General features: G+C 43.0%; 1 pseudogene; it reads right to left on the bottom strand.

The window, feature by feature from the left end:
- Positions 1–5,837: 5,837 nt before the first annotated feature.
- LOC128109463 (ubiquitin-conjugating enzyme E2 variant 1-like) lies at positions 5,838–6,734 on the bottom strand (annotated as a pseudogene).
- Between the last annotated feature and the right edge of the window lie 3,995 nt (positions 6,735–10,729).

The following is a 10,729-nucleotide window of genomic DNA, read 5'->3' as shown; positions in this document are numbered from 1 at the left end:
TTACCTTGTTGTTCTAAATTTTTTGCCTCTTCTCTCAACCAGCTTTTCCACTGTAGCTGCTGACTATATTCTAGAACAGCTGAAATTAACTGATGCCAGTCATCTGGGATGATTCTATGTGAGGTAGACCACGAATTTAACAATTGTTTTACATATGTGGAGTGTATCCCATACGTAACTACTGCTTCCTTTATATTTTTAAAGTCCCTTGTTGAAATTGGTTGTAATGTATATGTAGTATATGGCTCAGGATGTGTGTCATCTGCTGGCTTCTCATGGATGATAACAGGATAAGCCATTGTGTGAGAGCCATTTGGAGATGTTACAACCTCTATGGTCTTGCCCTTCTGCTTATTAGGTCCCTTGTCATGTTTACTGAGAGTTTCTTCTAAGGCCTGCAAACGAGCACCTAGAGTCTATTCTAGGGAGTGAACCTCCTCTCTGGCAAGGACTCCAGATTTCTCATGGAATCATAGAAGTTTTTGTGTTCCTCAGAAACACATGATTCCATAGACCTTATCTTATCAATTAATGATAATCTTCCTTCCTTATATAGTGTCTGGAGAGTTAGTGTTCTGTCCATTAAATATTCACATTTATTTATCAATAAGAACAATTTTTGGTACAAGCCTGTTTTGTAAATCCTGATCAGCAGATTCCAGAGAAAGAATCTTTTTCTGTAAGCTTTCATTGTTCTCTTTTAAAGCAGATTCCAGAGAGAGAATCTTTTTCTGTAAGCCTTCATTGCCATCTTTGAAAGCCTGTAAATCCTGGTTAACAGATTCCAGAGAGAGAATCTTTTTCTGTAATCCTTCATTGCTATCTTTGAAAGCCTGTAAATCCTGGTTAGCAGATTCCAAATAGAGAATTTTTCTGTAAGCCTTCATTGCTATTTTTTAAATCTTGTATCAGTCCCAATAATGACTCATCTTTGTTCTTGTTATTAAACCAGTGTTTGAACACTGTGTGAATTATTACGATGAATGCCAAAATGGTACAGGCCAGATATGCCTTAGGAAGGTCGTATATTTCCAGGAAGATGTTATTCATCATACAGGCAAAAAGGTTTTCAAATTCTTGTGAGGTAATGTTGTCAGCCATATTACAAGAATTACTCAAAATTTGTTAGTCAATTTTAAGGTGTAAAATTATCAAGTACTTTTACTTGAAACAATATACTTACCTTTCGTGGTTTTGGAGGGTGTAGCAGCACTTCTCAGCCAGCAGGTGGCGTTGGTGCAGCTCCAAAGCAGGGCCTGCTGGTGATCTTGGCTGACTGCAGCTCGCTGGAGTCAAGATGGCGGGAGCCGGAGCCAGCACCGGCACTCAGGAAGCCGGGGAGTGCCTCTTTCGCTGGTCTCGGGGCTAAGCTAGGGAGCTGAGACCGGACTAGCTGCTCCCTTTTTAGGGAATGGAACCATGTAGGCATTCCCTGGTTATATGGAACTTTGCAGGAGGGTTTAGGTACCCGCTAGCTGGGGAGGAGGCTGAGGGTGGGTGCCACCCAGGCCTTTGGAATTTGCCCCATGTGAGCGCCAGATATTGGTGAAATTATTAAGGCCACTCCACGTAGTTAAAGGGAGATTTATTTAATGAAGTAACTTACAAGTTAAGGGATAGGTAGGTCGCGGGGTCTGTGGAAGATGTATCGCAGTCCAGCAGTGTTCTCTGGAGCTCTGCTTGGCCTACCTTCACCATCCAAGGTCCAGGAACCAAGCGCCTCCCTTGGCCCCGCCTTGTAGGCGTGACAGTTGCCGAAGTCTCAATGGGGGTTGGAACTTCCAGATCAAAGCTACAGCTAGCAAAGGAGAGGAAATCCAAATGTTCCCTGTCATCCCAGCAGGATGGCCAGGGTAATATCATTCGAGTGCATGTTCCAATTCCTTTTAAACAGCTTAAGGAGTTAAAAACAGACTATAATTAATATGCCCGACTGCTATTTTTACAACAGCATTGTTGGAGAGTCTTTCTCTGGATGCTTTGCCCCCCAGGGGATTGGAAACAAATGGCTAGAGCATGCCTGGCAGGTAGAGACTATCTGCTGTGGAAAAAAATCAAGTTGGTGGAACAAAGTCAGGCCACAGCTGAGATAAATCGTGTGCAGCAGATTCCCATCACTTTTGATATGCTTGCTGGAGAAGGCCCATATCAGGAGACAGGTGAACAGTTAGATTTCGATATGGCAGTGTATGCTCGGGTTAATGCAGCTGCCAAAAGAGCCTGGAATAAGCTTCCATCATCTGGAAGACAGATTGAGGATTTGTCTAAGATAAGACAAGGACCTGATGAATTGTTTCAGAATTTTGTTTCCAGATTAGTGCAAACAGCAGGCAGGTTAATTGGAGATTCAGAAGCTGGACTTTTGCTGGTGAAACAGCTCACTTATGAGAATACCAATGCAACATGCCAGGCTGCAATATGCCCTTTTAGAAAGAAAGGAAATATCTCTGACTATATCTGACTTTGTTCAGATATAGGGTCATCATACAATCAAGGGATAGTTATGGCTGCAGCATTACAAGGAAAAAGAGTCAAGGATTTTCTGTACCAGCAAAGCCATCCTGATTCCAGAAAAGGGAAAGCTGCCAGACCCTCGGAAGTTGTTTTGGTTCTGGACAGATGAGACACCATATTAAGAGGTGTCCTGACAGGAGAAATAGCTTAAAGGCAAATAGAGAACGTGGGCTATGCCCAAGATGCAAAAGAGGGAGACATTGGACTAATGTCTATCAAGGATGAATACCCAGGAGAATCCATTTCATGGAAATGGATGGAGGGGCCCGCCCTAGGCCCCAACAAAATAGACCTTTGGGATAACTCAGCTGTCAATCTTCCATCAAAGAAATATAGCCATGATCTCTATACAGCAACCCTAGGTAGTGCTGGATTGGATCTCAGCTCTTCCATCTATGCAGTTTTGATCCCTGAAATGGAGATGCAGGCACTCCCTATAGGCGTTTATGGACCTTTGCCAAAAGGCCCTGCAGAGTTGTTGCTGGGAAGAAGTAGTACTACCATGCAGGGAATCTTTATTGCTTCTGGAATAATTGATGTTGATTATGTGAGAGAAATAAAGAGAATGACTCATTCACCCAAAGGAATTTCAATAATAAAGATTGGCTGGAGACTTGCATAGTTAATTTTACTTCTTCAGATACAAACAAAAAATCCAGTCAAAAGAGATAAGAGAGGAGAAGCTGGGTTTGGTTCATCAGATGCCTACTGGCTACAAGCCATAGGTCCACAGTGTACAGAACTCACTTTAGTTGTAAATGGGAAAAGTTTCTTGGGTCTTTTAGATACAGGTGCAGATTCATCTGTTATAACTGCTAGTCAATGGCCTTCTATGTGGCCAAAAATGGAAATTATGACACACCTGCATGGGGTTGGTCAAACTCAGTGTCCTGAGCAGCGCAGCAATGAACTCCCCTGGTGAGATCAAGCAGGTCATGAAGGAACATTTCAACCATACATTGCCCCACACTTGCCTGTAAATTCGTGGGGTCCAGATGTTGTGAGCCATATGGGGGTATATTTATATAGTCCCAGTGCAACCATCTCTAAACAAGAAGTTCCTGACCAAGAGTTAATAGAAAGGTCATCTTTACCCCGTAAAGAAAAAGCTAATAGGGAGGGATCAGAATATTTTTAGGAAGGGTCATTGAGCAGCCTGTACTCCATGCAGATCCTGTGACTTGGAAATCCGACCAGCCTGTGTGGATAGATCAATGGCTCCTAACAGAAGAAAAAAATACAAATACATCATCCTGTACTAACAAGCAGTTAGTACAGGAACAGTTGGGTGGTGGTCATATTGAACCTTCTAACTCTCCTTGGAATTCTCCTATTTTCCTCATCTAAAAGAAATTAGGGAAATGGAGATTATTATAGGATTTAAGGAAAATTAATGAGACCATACAACCAATGGGAGCTTTATAGCCTGGATTGCCTATCCCTACTGCTATACCAGAAAATGCTTTTAAAATTATTTTGGATTTAAAGGATGGTTTTTATACCATTCTTTGGCTCTCCAAGACTGTCAAAGATTTGCATTTAGTGTTCCCTCAGTTAACTTTAAAGAACCCGTGAAAAGATTCCATTAGTACTTGTATTTTTTCAACAAATAAAGACACTTTAAAAAAAAGAAAAAAAGAAAAACAACAACAACAAAAGATTCCATTGGAAGGTTTTCCCCAGAAAATGGTCAACAGCCCAACACTGTATCAGAAATTTGTAGCTCAAGCTATCCAAGAAGTTAGAGAGCAATTTCAGCAGGTTTATATTATTCATTATATGGATGATATTTTTCTTGTACATGAAGATGAAGAAATTTTACTTAACACCTTTGGACAACTTCAGCGCTGTCTTACTTGCCCAGAGTTAATTATTGCTCAAGAGACAGTACAAAGACCTTTTCAATATCTAGGACATGTATTATACTCTAAGAAAATAAAGCCTCAAAAACTGGAAAAATGAAAGGATGGGTTAAAAACTTTAACTGACTTTCAAAAGTTATTGGGGGACACTCAATGATTATGACCTTATTTAAAATTATTTACCAGTGATTTGGAACCTTTAAGTGGTATTTTTTTTAACCCTTGCAACACAACCAATTACCTTTATTTCGGTATGCATCCACATTTCAACATTTAGTGGTTCTGAACAGAGTGGGGGACATGGTGACGAGCCAGGAGGCCAGGCCCACCGATCTAACCTCGTGACACAGAGCTCCTCGCTTCAGGTCCTGGTGAGGGTCTAAGGAGCAGCAACACTGAAACCTGAGTCCGCAGGGTCAGGGGCTCTGTTCAGCTGTCAGACTCCACATAGACCTGATGGTGGCCAGGGAGCCCCATCCAAACCTCTCAAGTGTGTAAAAGCAAAGCGGTTATGAGAAAAGGAACCGACTCAGAACACTGTGCACTCGAACTCTCCGCATGGCCTTTCTCTAGGCATCACCACCAAGGCCCCTGAGTGCTGGCAGGTTTGTGGCCCTGTGGCTGCTCTGTTCACCTCGAGACCTGAACTCAAAGTGCATCATCGGCTGATGGTGGCAGCAGGGCTGAGGACCCGGAACCCCCTTCCCGGGCTGGTAGCAAGTGAACGTGTGGTCCAGAGCTAAGTGAGGGAGGCCAGGCTCTTCCAACCTCATCTGATGGCTTCTGGCCACAGCAAGTGTTGGGTGGTGACAGGCAACAAGGGAGTTGAGGAGGAGGGGAGAGCAGCACCCCTTGATAAAGGTGGGGAGACGGGAAGCCCTGAATTCCTCACCCCCGGCCAATTTCTGAGGGAGGGGAGGGTTACGATCTAAGCTTTGGCCAAGGGTGGGAGTGGAGGAGTGGGGGGGATGATGGATTGGATGGGGCATCACTTAAGACTTAAGAAAGCAGGGGTGCGGTATTGGTGAAATTATTAAGGCCACTCCACGTAGCTCAATCGGTAGAGCATGGGACTCTTAATCCCAGGGTCGTGGGTTCGTGCCCCACGTTGGGCGCCAGATATTGGTGAAATTATTAAGGCCACTCCACGTAGTTAAAAGGAGATTTATTTAATGGCGTAACTTACAAATTAAGGAATAGGTAGGTCGCGGAGTCTGGGGAAGGTGTATCACAGTCCAGCGGTGTTCTCTGGAGCTCTGCTCAGTCCACCTCTCCAGTCCAGGGTCCCGCAACAGAGAGCGCGCCCGCCGATCCAGATCTTGGGTCCCCCGGCGCCTCCCTTGGCCCCGCCTTGTAGGCGTGACAGTTGCCGAAGTCTCAATGGGGGTTGGAACTTCCAGATCAAAGCTGGAATGGCTACCCACTACAGTGCGGCCAAAGCACCACCAAGCCCAGCAGTAGTCCCACAGCTGCTACCTGAAGCCTTCTTCCCATCTAGTCTAAGGGCCACCACACAGCTGTGGCAGGAGGGCAGGGTGGGCAGAGGCAGACCCAGGCCATGTGCCAGCAGCAGGTGATTGTGTGACATGTCAGTTCACAGTTGCGTTAGCTGTGCCCACCGCTCCCAAAGGAAACCGATTTCAACACACCTTCTTGCTCCCAGAAGTTCAACTAGGCAGCCAGCGGTTATACTCAGCAGAGGATGTTACACAGCACAGCCTATGTATTTCAAATGGACAAGAAATTAGTATCAGAGCAGTGTTCCAGGATGGAGTCTCAGTGGAGCTTTCTCTCCAGTCCTTTGAGGTCTGCAAGATGAATCTAGAAAATTCACTACTGTGGGAAATGAAGACTTAGGTTGGACTGGGGAGGGGAGGCCGGGGCCTTGGTGACTAGTTGCTGTAACACTGTCCCTCTGGCGGCTGTGGTAGCTTCATGTTCTCTTTTGACATCATCAAGCGCGCCGAAGCTCCTTCAGGATGACTTTGATGCTGTGGGAATTCTGCCACTTGGCCACCACTGCCGTGGCCCTTGGATCCACCACCCCGTTTGAACTGCTCACGCCGCTCATGCTGACTTTTGTTACAAACCTGACAGATGGGAGTGCTTCTGGGTATTTAGGCCCACATTCTATTTTAAGGCTGTATATTCGGTTTTCATAAATTGTTCTTGGAGGCCCAGTTATCATCCCTGTCCATCTTGTAAGTGTCATGTCTTCGTCGTCCTCTAGACCCCAGCTAACTGTGCCGTCGCCTACTCCTTTCTGGCCTTCTTCCAGCTCTTCCAACGGTCGGAAATTTCGAGAGACTTTTACTCCCGAGCCTGTGGTGGCTGCCATCTTGCGTTGCTGTCGCTCGAAGGCCGGCCTAAGTGGTATTTTAAAAGGAAATGGTGACCCTACTTCACCCAGACAGTAAACTGAAAAAGGTAGACAAGTTCTCTTGCAAGTTGAGAAGGCTATTCAAAATCAGCAAGTACATTACATTAACTATACCCTACCTTGGCATGCATATATTTTACTCGCTAAACATACTCCTACAGCAGTATTATGGCAAAACAATGCTCTTTTATGGTTGCATCTTTCTGCTTCACCAGCCAAGGCATTAAATCCATACTATCAATTGGTAACTTGTTTAAACAGAAAGCAGAATTAAATCTAGATGTTATTTTGGTAAAGAAACAAATGTAGTTAGTGTTCTATAGTGATATTTTATTTGTACTGAAATGTGATTTTATGTGTATGTTAATAAATAAAGTTGCCTGGGGGTCAGAGCTAATAGCAAGTCATAGCAGAAGGCAGGCGGTGGTGGTGCACACCTTTAATACCGATCACATGACAGGCAGAACTCTGTGTGTTCAAGGACACCACCAGCATGAAGACACACGCCTTTAATCTCAATACCAACCATAGAGACCTAGAGGTCTGTATAGACAGGCAGTGATGAGGAGGTCATGTGGTTGGGTTTACAACCAATGAGAAGGCAGAACAGAAAGTCAATAAAAAGACAGATATACAGGAAGTAGGTCTCTTTCTGAGGGTAAGGACAGCAGCGACAGGAAGGGTAAGAAGGCAGTTTTAAGTCTCAGCTCTTAGCTACTGCTCTGACCTCTTGGGCTTTTAATTCTGCATTTGGCTCTGTGTTTCTTATTTAATAAGACTGTTACATCTACAGTCTGGCCTGTTCCTGAGAAACCACTTGATGATATCAGGGTTGCTAGGATTTAATTCTATAGGCAAGTTTCCCTACTGCAAATACAGACTCTCCTGATGATGCCCTGTGCTCTCAGACAAGTTCCTGGCCTGAAGTGCTCCAGTCTCCAAATCTGTAAAATGAGTTAGTGATAGTTCAGAGCTCAAGGGTTATCATGCAAATGAAGTGAAACAAAACACAAACATTCATAGTAGAGAAGCAGGCTGCAGTGAGTGGTAAATGACTGTTACTTATCATAGAGCTCCTGAATATAAGTGTCACCCTGACTCCAGGTAACTGATAGTTTTATCCTAAAATCTAAGCAAAGAGCAACAGTGCATTAGAAGTGTAATGTGGACTATAGTTTTCAACAAGACAGGATTTCTGTATCTAGACCAAAAAAGGTACAAGGAAAGGTCACACTCTCATACCCATACACACACTAATATGATAGTCTCCCACACTCAATATACACAGATATACACTGACAACCTCAGTCTTATTCATGAGCCTCTTTGGTCACTACACAGACTCACAAACTCAATTTAACATCCAGTGGCCTTCATCCCAGCACACAAGGCATGGCTAAACACTCTGAATTGGATGTATCCTGCAGTGAATTCACCTGAAAACAAGAGACAGAAAACAGCATTCAAGGAAAATGCTAGAAATAGCTGTCAACCCAGAGTTTGTTGGTGACAGGTTCAGGACATACAGTCTAAAATATCAGACCCATTGGGGGAGACTCGCCTATTCCCACCTTACAGACCGCAAGAGCCAGTCCTTGAAAAAGAGATCCCCATCTGCCAGAGTTTGAATGAAGAAATATATGATACAGTAAGGTGTCTCTACTGAACATCTCCAAGGGCTTGTAACAGCAGTTAGCAACAGCGTCCATTCTGGTCCTGTTCACATTTACCTTGCTAACTTTTCTTTAAAGCCTTACATCCCAAGAATAAATTAGAAAAACTTTGAATTATATAGCACAAGCTTAGCATTTATAAAGGGTAGATGCCACATTTGGATGTATATTAAACAACATAGCAGTCACCCCTCACAACAGAAATAAAACTCCATTGTTTTTCTTTTGTTCAGCCCCATGCACATGGACCTGGCCTACTCCTAAGAAACCTCTGAGTGGTAATGGAGTTGCTAAGAGTAGATTCCAGAACCACATATCCCCGGTGCAAATGCTGACTTTGGAGAAATCTCTCCTGTGCTTCCTAGTCTTGGAGGGAGGCAGAAACCCAGATTCTGGGAAACTAAAGGGATGATCCTTCCTCATATTCTTCTGGCAATCCATAATACTGGAAGATGGCCTGTATTTGAACAATTGGATGCTCTAGCCCAGAATTCTGACTCTTGAGGTGGGGGAACAAAACATTGTGCTTTGGATATGGAATGTCTACTACAGGCTTCTGTGCTGAATTATTGGTGCCCAGCTGGTGCCACAGAGGCTAGAGGCATTGGATTCCCTGGAACTAGAGTTACAGGCAGCAGCGAGTCACCTAATAAGAGTGCTGGGAATCAAACTTGAGTCCTCTGGAAGAGAGTTACATGCTCTTAAACACTAAATCACTTCTCCAGTCCTCATCCCATATCTTAAATTGCATCTATGTTTTTCATTTTTCTGTAGATATTTTCTCTGAATTGAAATAATGTTTTCTGGAGGGAGAAAGGAGGCTAGAAGACTCAAGAAGTAAATAACTTACAAGACTCAGGATATTCATGAAACTGACTAGATTCATAAAGGCCCTCCCCCAGTGTCTCAGTTCCATTTATTTTGCTGTAAGAAGATACTCTAACAAAAAGCAACTTAGGGGAGAAAAAGGTTATTTTACCTTGCAATTCCAAGTTACAGTCAATCATTGTGGGAAGTCAAGGCAGGAAATTGAAGCAGCTAGTCACATGACATCCACAGTTGAAAGAAGAAAGAAGTGAATCAATGTACACATGTTTGGTGCTCACCTTTTTATTAAGTCCAGGGCCCAAGTTCTGGAGAACAATGCTACCCACACCCATTAATGCAATCAAGGAAACTCCCATTAATGTGTTAATCATCCCACTGTTGTAATAGTGGCATGAACATCATAACAGTCACCAATAATTTCTAATTGTATTTAAGGCCTACTACACAAGATGAAACTCATACCTATCATCATTACTGGGGCTAATAATCTGTGGTTAGAAAGGTCCTGGATCCTAGGGGAGACCCTACTACTATTATTCAAACAAATGGACATAGATTATTTTCTATTTCATTATTTTCAAATTTATTATTTTTAATTTGAGATTACAATGACATCATTTACAAGAGATTACATGACTCTCATGTTTCTCCCCTTCCCCTCAAATTCATGGCTGCTTTTCTCTTTTTGGTTGATATATAATAATCCATTGTGCAAATGTACCACATTTTCCTTATCCATTCTTTGGTTAAGGGGCATTTAGGTTGCTTCCAGGTTCTGGTTATTATAAACAATGCTGCTATGAACATAGCTGAGCAAGTGTCCTTATAGTATAATTGAGCATCCTTTGGGTACATGCACAAAATTGGAATAACTGGGTCTTGAGGTAGATTGATTCCCATTTTTCTGAGAAACCGCCATATTGATTTCCAAAGTGGCTGAAACAGTTTGCACTCCTACCAACAATGGAGGAGTGTTCCTCTTACTCCACATCCTCTCCAACATAAGCTGTCATCAGTGTTTTTTTGTTTTTTTTTTTGTCATCAGTGTTTTTGATCTTATCTATTCTGATGACTTAATCTTATCCCCACCGATCAATGTATCTCTCAATCCTCAATCTATCAAACTAGAGAAGCCTCTATTTACAGTAGATGATCATTAGCATAGAGACCTACAACTGGTCAGGTGCAGAGAACTAGAAACTTGGGAATCTTTTCTTTAAAATTTTTACTATATTTATTTTGTGTGCATGTGTGTGTATTCACAGGGCATAGTACATGAATGGTAGTCAGAAGACAACTTATGAGAATTGGTTCTCTCTTTCCACAATGCGGATCCCAGAAAGGCAGTTATCTTTTCCCACTGAGACATCTCTCAAACCCTCCTTTTCTTAAAGACATTTATTTCTTTTCTCTCTTCTCTCCTTTCTCTTATTTCTCTTCCTCCTTCTATCATGCCCTTCTTCCCTCCTTTC

The sequence above is a fragment of the Peromyscus californicus genome, unplaced genomic scaffold (genome assembly GCF_007827085.1).
Source record: "Peromyscus californicus insignis strain IS unplaced genomic scaffold, ASM782708v3 Scaffold_14__1_contigs__length_90479793_seg_2, whole genome shotgun sequence".
Taxonomy (NCBI): Eukaryota; Metazoa; Chordata; class Mammalia; order Rodentia; family Cricetidae; genus Peromyscus; species Peromyscus californicus.
Note: the sequence above shows the minus strand (reverse complement) of the source record. Positions and strands in the feature narration are given on the sequence as shown.